Source organism: Nicotiana sylvestris, chromosome 6 (assembly GCF_000393655.2).
Source record: "Nicotiana sylvestris chromosome 6, ASM39365v2, whole genome shotgun sequence".
Taxonomy (NCBI): Eukaryota; Viridiplantae; Streptophyta; class Magnoliopsida; order Solanales; family Solanaceae; genus Nicotiana; species Nicotiana sylvestris.
Window position 1 is genome coordinate 25,963,478 of NC_091062.1, and position 10,092 is coordinate 25,973,569.

General features: G+C 42.0%; 1 long non-coding RNA gene across 1 annotated transcript; it reads right to left on the reverse strand.

Annotated features, from left to right (window-relative positions):
* Window positions 1-2,226: 2,226 nt before the first annotated feature.
* LOC104244553 (uncharacterized) lies at window positions 2,227-6,687 on the reverse strand. The gene is made up of 3 exons (XR_011400517.1): window positions 6,473-6,687; window positions 4,822-4,889; window positions 2,227-4,282 (listed from the first exon to the last, which is right to left on the reverse strand). It is a non-coding gene; the product is annotated as an uncharacterized lncRNA (long non-coding RNA).
* Window positions 6,688-10,092: the final 3,405 nt, after the last annotated feature.

A 10,092-nucleotide genomic window follows, 5' to 3' on the forward strand; every position in this document is an offset into this window, starting at 1 on the left:
GGTTGAGAAAATTACGTTGTAGTGTCTTTGTATGAACTTGTAGGAATTTGTAAGAAATTATATTGCTAATGTGCTAAAGTTCACATTGTTGATTATCATGTTGTGTAAGGAATTTAGTAATCTGATTGTAGTGGTTGAGAATGAAATTGTTTTTGTAAAAATCCTAGAAATGAAGTGTCTTGAAATCAATATATTAGGTTGCCACCTAATCACAAATGACCAAGAGTCATTTGTTTGGTTAGTGCCTTGCTACCATGTGGGGGTTTGGGGGGGAGGGGGTGATTTTAATCTTTATCCAAATTATTAGTTAATTAGGTAATGTTTCGTTGATCGGTAATTAACCAATTACCCGCATAATTAAGAATTATCTCAAATTACATAAATATCTACTTATTTTTAATATACTTTATACATCATATTATCATGGTCATATGGTACCTTGTATGATACTAGTCCATAAATATCAAGTATTATCGCTCGACTCGTATTTTATCCCAAATCGACAACCTTCAGCGAAACACATTTATCCTCCCCCTCAGACCATCAACATTAGGAACACATAGTCGACCCTGGAGTCGCAAAAAACCATCCTCGCCAATAGAAACCTCCTTGGCACCTCCCTATAGCACTGTCTCTCTGAGAACCTCCAAATATCGATCATTGAACTGTCGGGACTTGATCTGCCCCAATAATAAAGACTGAGCAACTACACACGCAAGAACTCGGCTGGGCTCTGAAATATCCAACCTCACAAGTATGTTAGCCAAGGACTAAATGTCCAAAGCTAGAGGCATCTCCTCTGCTAGAATGAATGCCAAGCTACCCATACTCTCTACTTTTCTGCTTAAGGCATCCGCGACCACATTTGCCTTGCCCGGGTGATAAAGAATGGTGATGTCATAAACCTTCAGTAATTCAAGCCATCTACGCTGCCTCAATTGAGATCCCTCTGCTTGAACAAATACTATAAGTTGCGGTAATTAGTATAAACCTCACATGACACCCCATACAGATAATGCCTCTATATCTCAAGAGCATGAACAATCGCGGCCAACTCAAAATCGTGCACATGATAATTCTTCTCATGAATCTTCAACTGACGCAAAGTATATGCAATAACTCGCCCTTCATGCATCAATACACATCCCAATACAACACGTGAAGCATCGCAATATATCGTATACATCCCCGAACCGGAAGGTAACACAAGAACTGGTGTTGTAAACAAAGTTGTCTTGAGCTTTTGAAAGCTTGCCTCACAATCATCGAACCAACGAAAAAGGAGCACCCCTCTGGGTCAATCTAGTCAGAGGTGATGTAATAGATGAAAATCCTTGCACGAATCGCCTGTAATAACCTACTAACCCTAGGAAACCCCTGATCTCGGTCATTGAAGTAGGACGTGGCCAACTCTAGAATGCCTCAATCTTCTTGGGATCCACCTTAATACCCTCTCCTGACACAACATGCCCCAATAATGCCACTGACTCTAGCCAAAACTCACACTTGGAGAACTTAGCATATAGCTTTTGCTCTCGCAAGGTCTGAAGCACTACTCTCAAATGTTGCTCGTGCTCCCCCCAGGCTACGTGAGTATATTAAGATATCGTCAATGAAGACGATGACAAAGGAATCAATATAAGGTCTGAACACCCTGTTCATCAAGTCCATGAATGCTTTTGGGGCATTAGTCAAGCCAAAGGACATCACCAGAAACTCATAATGGCTATATCTCATCCGGAATGCAGTTTTCGGAATATCCGAGTCCCGAATCTTCAACTAATGATACCCTGACCTCAAGTCGATCTTAGAGAACACCCTAGCACTCTACAACTGGTCAAACAAATCATCGATACGAGGCAACGGATACTTGTTGTTGATGGTGACTTTGTTTAACTGGAGGTAATCAATGCATATCCGCATAGTCGTATCCTTCTTTTTCACAAATAACACTGGTGCACCCCAAGGTGATACACTGGGTCTAACAAACCCCTTTGCTAAAGCTGCTCTTTCAACTCTTTTGGAGCCATACGGTATGGTGAAATAGATATAGGTTGGGTGCCTAGAGCCAAATCAATATAGAAATCAATATCGCGATTCGGTGGCATGCCAAGAAGATCAGAAGGAAACGCATCGGTGAACTCTCAAACTACTGGAACTGAATCAATCGTTGGAGACTCTACGGTGGTGTCCCAAACATAAGCTAGATAAGCCAAACACCCCTTCTCGACCATATGTCGAGCCTTCAGAAAAGAGATAACCCGACTAGATGTATCAACTGTGGAACCCTTCCACTCCAACCTTGACAACCCTGGCATTGCTAATGTAACAGTCTTGGCATGTCAATCTAGGACGGCATGATATGGAGATAACCAATCCATGCCCAGGATGATCTCAAAGTCGATCATATCAAGCAACAAGAGATCTGCTCTAGTCTTGAAACCACGGAATGTGACCACACCAAAATGGTAGATCTGATCCATAAGCACAGAATCACCCACAGGAGTGAACACATGAATAGGAGTGCCCAAAGGCTCAAGAGAAATAACTAGGAAACGAGCAAACAGAGATGATATATATGAATAGGTAGACCCTAGATCAAATAGTACTGAAGCATCTCTACCGCAGATGAAAATAATACCTGTGATAACAGCATTTGAGGCCAATGCATCTGGCCTAGCCAGAAGGGCATAGAATATGGTTGGAGCGTCGACTGTATGGCCTCCACCTGACTGAGCAGTAGCTGGCTGAACTCTCCCTGTCTGGCCTCCACCTCTAGGATGGCCTCTACCAGTCTGCCCCTACCTCTAGACGGCTGGGCAACCGATGCTGAAATCATGGGCTATTGACCCTACGGTACTGCCTTGCCCCGAAGCCTGGGGCAGTATCTCCTCATATGACCAAGGTCTCCGCACTCAAAACAACCCCACGATGCGACGACCTGCTGCCATGATGGCTGACCCTGATGGCCTGTAGACCCGCTGGAAGTAGCCTGGATAGCCGGTGGACGGTATGAACTCTCCGGCATAGCACTGAAATAGGAACCAGAAGAACCCTGGGGACCTGAATACCCACTGGAGGAACCCTGAATAGCTAGTGGGTGATAAGAATTCTCTAGCATGGCGCTGAAATAGGAGCGCAATAGAGCACCCCGAGTAGGTGGTGGTGCTGAATATGGGGGTCTGCTAAGCTGACCCCTCCCAAACTGACCTCTACCCCTAGTCGGGGAACCTCTGAACTCTCCGGAGAATCTAGACTTCTTATCCTGCTGCGTCTTCTCCCTACCCCTCAGACGGTAGCCCCCAATCCTCCGAGCAATCTCCACTACTGACTGATAAGGAGTCCCCATCTCCACCTCTCGGGACATGTTGGCCTTGATGCCATAATGAAACCCTGCAAGGAACCTCTACACCCTCTCTGCATCAGTAGGAAGTATCATAAGTGCATGGCAAGACAACTCATAAAACCTCACCTCATAATCGGTCACGGACATCTGACCCTACTGAAGCTGCTCAAACTGATACCACAGCTCTTCCCTCTCAGAAGGTGGAATATACCTGTCCAAGAATAACTGTGTGAACTGACCTCAAGTGATGGGAGGAGAACCTGCTGGCCTGCCAAGAACATACTACTGCCACCATCCACAGGCTCTGTCCTTCAACTGAAAAGTAGTGAAGTCAACCCCATGCGACTCCAATATTATCATGTTGTGCAGTCTGTCCCTGCACCTATTAATGAAATCCTGGGCATCCTCATGACGCTCAGCCCCGAAGATAGGAGGGTGAAGTCTAGTTCATCTATCCAATAACTTCTGCGAGTCACCATCCACAACTGGTCTAGGCTGGGGCACCACTACAGCAACTGGCCGAGCCCCATCCGCAGGTAGTGCACCCGGAGTCTGATACACTGTAGTTGTATGACCAAGAGCCTGAGCAGTAGGGGTCTGTGCTCCCTCTCCTGCCTGTGATGTAGTTGGATCCACTGGAAATAAACCAGCCTGAGTCATGGTGTCCATGAACCGCAGCATACGGCCCATGACCTCTTGGAAACCTGGTGCTATCATAAAGTCCGCCGAGGTAGGCTCAGCTGCGAGCACCTCGCCATGCTCTTCAATAATAGTATCTCCCGCAAGATCTACTGGTGGTGCTACTGGGACAGCTCTGGGACTCCCTCGTCCCCTACCTCGGGTCGGTGCCCTCCTCAGGCCTCTGGCTTGGCCTCTAGCAACGGGGGAAGCAGCTCCTCCAGGGTCTGGAACATTAGCCGTGCGTGTCCACACCATCTGTGAGATAATACAAGAGGGAAATTTAGTATACCAACCACTGCATGATACGAAATGAATAAAGAATAGTTTCCTAACACCCTATAGCCTCTCGAAGATAAATACAGACGTCTCTGTACCGATCTGCAAGACTCTATTAGGTTCGACCATGACTTGTGAGACCTACGTAAACCTAGTACTCTGATACCATGTTATCATGACCCATTTCCATTATAGGTTATGATGGATCCCAACACCATTGTCAGGAAAGCCAACGTAGAAATATAAATAAGTTCTCACTTTACTTTACCAAAAACAAGTACTACAATTTCTAAACTGGAGGTTAAAATAAGTGATAATCAGTAATGTACCCAAAATAATTATATAGTTCCCAAAAGAATAGTCTATTAATGTGTGTGCCAAGACTTGGTATCACAAGTTGTGGGCAACTAGTAGAATATACAAAAGAATAAATCTATCCTATTTCTGAAATAGAATAGACAACCAAAATAAAGAAACTCTATCAGGCTGCAGAACGGCGCGGGAAGGGAGCAGCTCACCGTGGAAGTCTCGGACTATGATCAGGGATGCGCACCAGACTGATAACCAGATGTACCTGCCTCAGATCCTGTACAATTAAGTAAAGAAGCGTAGTATGAGTACACAAATAATATGTACCCAGTAAGTATCTCGTCTAATCTCGAAGAAGTATAAATGAGAGGTCGATTTGATACTTACTAGGGTCAAATAATATAATAAAGTGTTATGCTAAGCATGGAAGTCACAACTAATTGTCACACCTCTTTTTTTACCTACACCCCCGGAAGGGGCATATAGGGAGTTTTTCCAATTTAAGTGATAATCGAAACGGGATTATTTATTTATTAAATTCAGAGTCGCCAGTTGGGATAATTTTATGGTGTCCCAAATCACCGGTTCAAATCCCGAATCGAGGAAAAGATTGACTCTGTTTAACAATCCGCGCACCAGAAATCTGGGTAAGGAATTCTGTTAACCCGGGAGAAGGTGTTAGGCATTCCCGAGTTCCGTGATTCTAGCACGGTCCCTCAACTGTTATATTTGGCTCAATTATTTGATTTTAAAAACACTTTTAGACCTATGTGCATTTTAGCTTTAAACTGCTTTTAATTATTTTAAGGAAGATTTCAACGTCATCTAAAACATGTCTTTGGACCACGCCACATGAAATGCACCCGCAGTCCGAGACACATTTTATTTAACGTTGTGATTTGGATTTGGATCACATAAATGCACACACGAGTTTAAGGAAGTTAAATTAAATTACGCGCTTAAAGCAACTACGCACTTTCAAGTTTGTGAGGGCCATGGAAAATTCAACTAAATGGCACACCTCGATTTCTAAAGGATTAAAATTAATTAAGTGAGGGCCATGAATTTAGGGGTTTTATTTGGCATGGCACGCCTCAAATTATTTCAAAAGGTTTTATTATTCGAAATTGTTATAAACGGGTTACATAAAATGCACCCCCGAATTTGGAATTAGACTTCGTAACTATGTTACGGGAACCTAAAAGTTTGCCTACCCGCGCGATGATAGCCTAAGCATGCTCTTACCCAATTAGAACAATAAAATAAATAGTGAACATGTAGCTCTCAAATTGCAATCATGTTTTTCTAAAATCCCAACTCCACAACACATTTCAATCATTAATAAACATATATGTTGCATCTAAACGTTAGAGAACAACATAACACTGCCTGAAGGAAAGCAAATTAACCAACAAACAAAATAAGGCATTTAGATATCTAACTATTTTACTTTTTAAAAAATCTAAATCTTAATTTTTTTGTTCATTCCTGCTTGTGGAAGTGGGCTCCGAATCACCTGATTTAAACTAGAGATTTTTCTAGCAAATGAATTTGACCAACTAGTGGTCGAATTCACGGGCTAAACTGAATCTGGAATACCACTCAATGCATGATTAAAACAATTACTAAACTAAAAAAAATATGGGAACAAATTTCCAATTCTAATGACAAATGACTTCAGGTCAAGTATGACAATATGACCTCACTGAATTTATTACAAAGCAACATACCAACAAATAAAACAAACATCAGCAACACAAATATAGAATGAAAAAACTGAATCGAGTATAGTATGACAAAATATATCAGATTTCATTTATTAACTTGTGTAGACAGATATAAGGAGATCATAGAACTTACTAGATGTTTTAAAGGAAAACAGCATAACCAAATAGGAGTTGAAGCCAGAGAAATTGATGGAATCGGCTAATTTGCGGTAAGCAGCAAGGCAAACCAAACCAAAATTTGAAGCTAAGAAGCGGAAAATCAGCACGTTTAAAGCTCCGCAAACACCCCAGCGAACAACAGCAAATCGGAAAGCAAAAATCAATTTTGTGCATGTGTGTTATCAAGAGAGCCCCCTTTTTAGATCCGTCGTTTTTCTCTATATTAGTCTAGGGATCTCCCTCTCTATTTAGTCATTAGGTACTATTATATAGGGGTAGGGATTAGGTTAGGGGTATGGGCTTTGGAATTATGGGCTAGGTTCAAAATTAGGCCTAAAAATGGGTTACTCGAGCCCAAGTTTTATTCTTTCCTAGCGAACGAGATTAAAATGCGACCTCTTTTATTAATCAGTCCTACTTAAATAAAATAACTGTTAAAATAAGACTGACCATTATAATAAAATTATTTTTTTGTATTTTCAATATATCATACTAAAAGATGGAAAAATTATTATAAAATTAAGATAATATTCCTAGTATTATTTTTGTATTTTTGAATTTAGTAGACAAATTAAAAGTAACTAGATAAAAATATTAACTAGCTAAATAAGAGAAAATATTTTTTTGTAATTTTTATTTTTTTGTGATAAAATAAAGCAAATAGAGTCAAAATTAGTTGAAATAACTATATTAGGCCTAAACTAAATATTTACACGCTAAAATATATAAAATCTTGGGGAGGGTCAAAAAATCACATGTCTACAGTAATTAACAGTTTGTAGCAAGAAATAATAAGTCATGTCCTTAATAATATCACAATTAGCCGTTTACATTTCAAAACATTTAACAAAGCAAGTCATGAATAAGGTTTCACATAGATATCATGCGCACATTATGTCGAGCTTGACAGCCCGATCCAACAGAAAAGAAACTGTGCACTCTCAGAGGGTCGAATGGTGCGAACCATAGATCATCTATTTCTACTGAGGCGATCGGCCCGATCCACAAATATCAATTATCATCAGGAAAAACACATGAAAGCGCATTTATATTCAAATAAATTCATACAAGTGTTCAACAAGTACATACGTTCACTTATATTCATTTCCAATTCTCTAGCATATCCTAAGTGATCACATTAGCAAGAAAATATATAAACATTCACAAATATTGCATGATACGGGTCCTAAACTACCCGGACAATTAACATAATAGTAGCTACGCACGGACCCTCATCACCTAGTGCTTACGTAGCCCTCGTATTTAGTGGCAAATTATTCAATTATTACACCTATGGGTTGATTCCCTCTTACAAGGTTAGAAAGGAGACTTACCTCACTCCAAAGTGTACTTCCAATACCAAGAGCGAGCCCGAACTCTCAATTTAGAGTCGAACGATCCAAAACTAGTTAAATGAGGTAGGAACTAGTGAATACAAGCTCACAAGATTGCATTCTAACTATTTAAGTAATTTCCCAAAATTAAAAACAAGTTTCCTAAAATCCGACATTGGGCCCACATGCCCGGATTCCGAAATTTTTCGAAGAAAACTGTTCTTTATAACCTAAGGGTCAATAATATATGATTTCTAATTCATTTCATAACAAATTTCGTGGTTGAATCTAACTTTTTATCAAAACTCTAGGTTTTGCTCTAACAACATGATTTTACCTTAACCCTTGTGTGTTAATCTACCTAAGACTAAAGTATTAAACTAGAAATAGGTAGGATAAACTTACCTCAAGATGCTAGGTGAAAGTCCTCTCACAAGAGCTCCAAAATCGCCCAATGGGTGAGTGAAAAGTGGCCAAAATGGCTTAGAGCCCGTATTAAATGAAGCTCACTACTCCAGTGATTTTCGCATCTGTGGTCCCGCTTCTGCAAGAGGAAGGTCGCATCTGCGGAATTAACCAAGCGAGTTGGGACTGCTTCTGCGGTCTTGAAGCCGCTTCTGCGAATTGGCTTGGCCTGCCTTGGCCGCATCTACGAGAGGGCGACCGCTTCTGCAGTCTCGCACCTGTGGCTGGCCAACCGCAGGTGCGGTTATGACAGCAACCTGAAGCCTCATCCCTTCCCAAATTTTCCGACTTCACTCGAGCCTTGTCCGATTGACGCTCGGGGCTCCCGGGCCCCGCCCGAACATACCAATAAGTTTGAAATCATGAAAAGGACCCACTCGAACTTTGAGAACGCTCGAAACAATGCTAAATCTAAGAATCGCCCCCTAGAACCAATTGAATCAAACTTATGAAATTCAAGTTCTTCAATCCACTTCTAACGTGTCGAAACGTACTTATACTATTCGGATTGACACCAAATTTTGCGGGCAAGTCTTAAATGTTATATTGGACCTGTATCGGGCTTCGAAACCAACATACGGGTCCGATACCAACATGATCAATCATTAGTTAATTTCTTTAAATCCTTAGAATTTCAGTTTAATAATTTCTAATAAAAGTTCATTACTCGGGCTAGAGACCTCGGAATTCGATTCTGGGCATATGCCCAGGTCCCATATTTTTCTACGGACCCTCCGGGACCGTCAAAATACAAATCCGGGTCCGTTTGTTAAAAATATTGACTTGGTCAAACTTAGCCTTTTAAGAAAATCCTAAGGAATCAAATGAGCCTATTTCAACCCAAACTCTTCCAAATCCCGAACCAACCATCTCCACAGGTCATAAATTAGTTCAAGCAAGCATGAGAAGTTTTATTTAGGGGGACGGGGTTCTAAGAAGTAAAACGACCAGTCGGGTCGCTACATCTCTAGGACGGCCTCCTGCCGGCTGGCCTCCACCTCTAGCGACCTTACCTCCACCTCTAATACCTCTACCTCCACCTCTAGCACCTCTACCTCCACCTCTAGCTGGCTGATCGGGCTGGTGGAACACTCAGTGCCTGAACCATGGCATGGGAACCCTGATGTTGAGAGTTGCTCGGTGCTCGAGCGCAAAATCTAGTAATATGCCTCGTATCGCCTCAAGTATAATAAGTCCTCGGCTGTTGAGACTGCTGGCCCTGACGGCCTGGATGACCACCTTGAAAACTCTGGAGCGGCTATGCACTGATAGGAGCTGGTGGTTCACTGGGCAACTGATCAGAATACTGCATATGAGAACCACGGCCACTTGGTGCACCGTGAGAAGCCTGAAGTGCTGAATGAAACGGGTTGGAAGGATGGCCCCTACAAAAAGAATCCCTGCCTCCATATAAGGCATCACTGAACCTTCCCGAATGATAAGGCCTCTTGTCAAACCCCTGACCACTCTCCTATGATAGAACCATCTCAACTCTTCTGGCCACATTGGCCGCATCCTGAAAAGAAATCTTGATCCAAGTCTCCTTAGCCATATGCAATCGAATAGGCTGAACGAGTCTCTCAATAAACCTCTTCACTCTCTCTCTCTCTCTCTCAGTGGGAAGTATAAGAAGAGCATGACGGTCCAAGTCAATAAATCTGGTCTCGTACTGAGTGGCAGTCATAGAACCCCACTGGAGACGCTCAAACTGCCTCTAATAGTTCTCCCTCTCAGTGACAAGAAGAAACTTCTCCAAAAATAGCTGAGAGAATTAATCCCAAGTCAAAGCCGGTGA